We start from the raw sequence: 5,867 nt of genomic DNA on the forward strand, positions 1-5,867 counted from the left end.
GCCATATTCCTTCACACAAAAAATAACACTACAAGCAAAAAAAATGTATCATAACACCCTTACCAGACATATTCCCGAGTTAAAATCATGGATGAATTGGTACATGCAAAGGTGGTCTAAACCAATTGAAAGACCATATGACAAAAAGATTGGAAATCTTACAAACCCTCGATATTTGAAATCATGGGGATCCTTCATGGAAAAATATATCACGAAGAAGTCATGTGTTACCCATTGACTTCGTAAGTCTAACAATTGTCACCTTTTATCTACTTTTTGGTTATACTCTATCTCAAGTCACTTGTCCACAAGATTTGAACCTGATACGAATTAGATTCATATTCATCATCCACCCCTTACTTATGGGTCATAAACATACTTCCTTGGCTTTCGCCACAACTAAATCTCTAGAAGTTGGGTCGTCTATGTTGAACTACCGCTTATTATTTGATGTCATGAAAAATTCACCCATCCAAAAAATGGCAAACCTTGTATGAATTTTTGATGACTATTGAAGAAAAACATTGGTTAAACACAACTTTGAACACATTGTCTATGTTCTCCTATATATATCCAATGAGCAAGGTCAACAATGAAAATATTATCAAGTTTCTCAATGATCGTTAGTTTGATTATAAAACATTGATCATATTGATGTGCCTAAAGTTCTATGATACTTTAACATATAATCGACACACTTTTGTTCCTCAATATTTTGAATATCAATAAATGCATTTTGTATTGTTTCCTTCTCCATTCTCACCCATCATATATTTCACAATCTCTTAGCAAACATTATTTTTCTTTCTCTTCTTTAAACCATATACCAAGCATATTTGGAAGTAGTCCATTGATAAATAAGTTTGCCAAAATCTCATACATAATTTCAATCATGCTATAAATTCCACTGAACTCGAGAACGGTATAAATAAAACCCACTATATGGATGGACCTCGATATGTTGGGGCATGGAATTAACGTCACGTGAATCCCCTAGAAAAGTGGTTTTTATCTTAATCATTGTCTAAATGTGTTTTGAATATATCAATCACGTGAGGAATTTGAAGTTTGTATTGTGGGTATTCTAGCCGCCTACGAATAAAAAATGAAGATGTTGAAAGTATATGATACTTGAATGTAATCCTCAATCAACTAAATCAATAATGGAAAAGCTGGAATAAGAAGATTATCATTTTTCATCATGTCCCTCAATAATATGACCAACTAGCTGGTCGTAGCCACTTTATCTTCAATATTCAAAGTAAGTTATGATGAAGAATAAACATTCACAAGAATGAAAGTTCCTCGTAACTGTAGAATACCCTCCGTGAGTATCAGACTATAGCTGGGGCACCCCTTTGTTTCTTATTATATAGAATAAAGGCAGTGTGACCCACTCAAACAAAAATCCCTTTATCAAGAGTAAATGACATGTGTTGACCGGCAATATTCAATTCAAGAGAAATGTTGACTACCTCATGTTACGAACAATTATTTCGAAAGATCTTAATAGAAGAACATATGAACTTTGGAGCTTCAAAAGAAGGAATTAACGTTCAATAAGATTTCACATGTCTAAAAGGACTAGCACGACAATTGGACTCCCAACTATATGAGCCCCAATGCCATAAAAAAAAAACTCACGAGTTTGGCTTTGATCTACACCAATATGGATCGAGAAAACTTACCACAACTTGCACACGTTGATGCTTCAAAAGTGTTACATCTAAATGAAGACCCGTTAGGTTGAAAATCAAAAAGGATGACCTAGGACAAAATTAGGCTATAAAAATATGAGTACAAACTCGCTAGGTCGAAAACACGAAAGGGCGAGCTAGGCAAAAATAAGGGTGCAAAAATCAATGAAGACTTGGTAGGTCTAAAACCCAACAGGGCGGCCTAGGCAAAAGTTAGAGAAAAAAAACTCATTAGGTTGAAAAACCAGAAGGGCAATCTAAGCAAAAATTAGGGCCACAAAAAAATATAGAATGAAAAAAGATCACTAGTTTGAGAATCTAAAAAAGGGGATGACCAAATCAAGGTCGAAGTTGAACATATTCCGAAAGGTTGTGAATATAGATTGGAGCAAATCATATTTTCCAAAGTATGTTAAAAACATGATTGAAATTGTGGCATGAGTTATTAGCACACTTCTTTTATGAAATACTACTAACAAATTGGATCATTTACCCATAAGAGATAACCTCATCTTCTTTTCTTTCTATGAATCCTTTTTTTTTTTTTCATTAAAAATCATTGTCTGAACCTTCCCTCACTAGTTTCTTGTGTCATAAATCTTTTTTGTCAAAATGCATTTTTATGATAATCATATCTTGGGGCACGAAATATGTGATGTCAATGAGACAAAAAAAATTCAACAAGATGTCCACGATGGCTCTTATGGGATCCATATGAGTGAACACGCCATGTCTAGAAAGATTATTCGGGTCGGCACCTCGACCGTTTTCGATGTAGGGCACAGACGTCTTCAGAGATGAGTTGTGGTGTTGAAAAACCTACCATAAATTTTATGTAGGGCACAGTTGGCATGAGATGTTGCCGTTTGCACTACACGGGTATCGCACTTCGATACACAACCCCTTTTTCCTATTATGGAGGCTATGCTATCCATTGAAACAGAAATCCCTTTGCTAAGAGTATTAATAGAAGCCAAACTAGAGGAGTTGGAATAGGTACAAATCCGTTTCGATCAATTGAATTTAATTAAAGAAAGGTTGACGGTCTTATTCCATGGGCAATTATATCAAAAAAGACTGAAAAGAACGTACGAGAAAAAATAATCCTAAAGCCGAAAAAACGACTCGCACCCAAAGCCGAGAAAATGACCCGCATGTTAAAGCAGGGAAAACGACTCGCACCCAAATCCGAGAAAACAACTCGCATCTTAAAGCCGGGAAAACGACTCGCACCCAAAGCCGAGAAATATTAAATATAATAAAATTTTGCAAATAGGGGCAGCTGTTGACACCTAATTTTGTCCACACTTTTAAAGTTTTATAAAAAATAATAAATATATAACAAAAAATAAGTAAAATAAAAATAATGATAAAAATAAAGTAAACAGTTAGGCTGTTGACACCTAGTTTTGTTAGCTCTTCTTTTTTAATTTGCATTAAAATATAATAATTAGTATTAACGATATTTTAAACTTTAAAAAAAAAAAGATTCAATTCTGATTTAACTTATTGTTTCTTAAAAAAGGTTAAAAAATCATACCTTAATTGATTATGGTAGGTTTTTGAAAACAATAAAAGTTACCTTAATGATCATTAATGAGAAATATTGTCTTCCAAAAATTTAAACCTAATTTCTAACTATAATTAAGAGGACAAGAAAACTAAAAGAGGGGCACAAAAATAGAGAAGAAAGATTGGAACCAGGAACTAATAAAAAACCTCTCCAGTATTGTTGTTATAGAGTTTTTTTTTATTATTATTCTATGCACGTATGATATAAACAAGAAATTTTCTTTGGTATCACGATCAAATTTTTGGAATTAACTAATAAGAAGAAAGTCGATTGTTGTATAATCGTCTAATTCTTTATCAAATTTGTGATCTCTTATCTTTATTTTGTTTTCTTTCTTGTTCATTAGATCTTACACTCTTTTGTTATTATCGTCGCCGGTTCGCGCCACATATGTGCCACCGACTCGCGAATCTACTATTGAATTTTTATCCTTTACAGTTTATAAAAGTCAAAATGTAATAAAAGTGTTTCCTTAAAATAAGACGATGCACAAATCAATATACAACACATCACTCTTATTATTATTATTATTATTATTATTATTATTATTATTATTATTATTATTATTATTATTATTATTATTATTATTATTATTATCACCATTATGTTGTTAATTTATTTTGATATATATATAAAGTAAAATTAATAATAAAATATTATTATTGTTGTTGTTGTTGTTGTTACTATTGTTATCACTATTATGTTGTTAATTTATTTTGATAAAGTAAAACTAATAATAAAATCAGTCAACACATAAATATTTTCTACCCAAGAACTACGTGAGTTTTGATTTTCCTATTGCACTTGGGGATAAGTAGGAGCAAGGTATTCCCCTTGTAAAACCAAATTAATAAAAAAAAACAATTTTTTTTTCTTCTTTTATTAATAAAAAAAATTATTTTCTTTTTTTATTATTCTTTTTGGGGGTAAAAATAAATAAAATAAATAAATAGTTTGTATATAATTAATTATAGGGTAACCGTTTTAACGGACGTTGTAGGGTGGTAATACTTCCCTATTCGTAATCGACTCCCGAATTCGAATTTTTGGTTCAAAAATCATTATTTTAGGTTTTATCCAATTTTTCCTTTAATAAAAAATAAAATTGGCGGCGACTCCTTTTTTGCAGACAAACTAGACGCGAAAATATATATATGTATATAAAAAAATTCAGTTATATGTAAATAGGGGTGGGAATAGGCCAAGCCAGGCCAGGCTTTGAAAGGCATAAGCTTGGCCTACGATTTATTTTTTAGGCCTAAGCCTGGCCTACGGCCTATCATAGGCTTTTTTTCCGGTCTGGCCTGACCTTTTTAAAAGTCTGGCCTGCCCTGGAAGTCTATTTAAAAGCCTATTTAAAATGATTTTTAAAAAATATGAAACAAACATCCTTTAAACCCTAAAAAATAATCCTTTAAACCCTAAAAAATAATTTTTTGTGTCAAGTAATAGATTTTTTTTTAAACAAACACACTCATTATTACCTCTTAAACAAATATGAAAGACTACTGAGTGATTGACTAATTGAACAACTACCAAATATGAAATGCTACCGAATATGGAACAACTACTGAATATGGAATGTTTACTGAGTAATTGCTTAATTGATAGAATTTAAAATTGGAAATAATATTAATAATAATAATATAATAATAATAATAATAATAATAATAAATAATAATAAAATATAAATAGGTCGGCCTGTCAGGCCTAATAGGCTTTTTTATAAGCCTGAGCCTAGCCTATTTAAATAAATAGGCTTTAAAAATGGCCTGAGCCTAACCTTTTTATTAAATAGGTCAGGTCAGGTCATAAGTAGGCCAGACGATAGGCCCCTGACGGACGGGCTAGCCTATTCCCATCCCTATATGTAAATAAATATGCACCTATGACCCATTAACTTAATTTCAGTTAACGTTTTAGTCCTTTATATATTTTTTTCCCTGATTTGATCCTTTATTTTAATTTTAAGTGACAATTTGATATTTTATGATTTAAAATGTCAACAATTTATCTTTTTTTTTTTTGCAAAAATTAAAAAAATTTATCCAAAATTTCAAACAAACCCCATAAAATTTATTATCATCCACAATATAATGCAAATTTCATCAAATTCATAACTTAAATCTTTAAATAAACTTATATTTTCATCTCTAACAACATCAAATAAAGAATGAAAATATGAGTTTATTTGAAGATTTGAGTTACGAATTTGATGAAATTTGTATTATATGAAGAATATACTTAATTTTATGGGTTTTATTTGAAAATTTTGATGAATTTTTGTAAAAAAAAGGATAACATTGTTAACATTTTAAAAAATAAAAGATCAAATTGTCACTTAAAATTAAAATAAAAGACCAAATTGAGAGAAAAAATTATAAATGACTAAAACGTTAATTGAAATTAAGTTAAGTGACCATGGGTGGTATTTAGCCTTTTTGGATATCCAAATTTCAATTATAAAAAATATATAATATACTAAAATTTAACAATATAAGTAAATGATGACCGATTGTAATTTAAATATATATATATATATATATATATATATATATATATATATATATATATATAAAAAAAAAAAAAAAAATATA

Source organism: Cicer arietinum, chromosome 7 (genome assembly GCF_000331145.2).
Source record: "Cicer arietinum cultivar CDC Frontier isolate Library 1 chromosome 7, Cicar.CDCFrontier_v2.0, whole genome shotgun sequence".
Classification (NCBI taxonomy): domain Eukaryota; kingdom Viridiplantae; phylum Streptophyta; class Magnoliopsida; order Fabales; family Fabaceae; genus Cicer; species Cicer arietinum.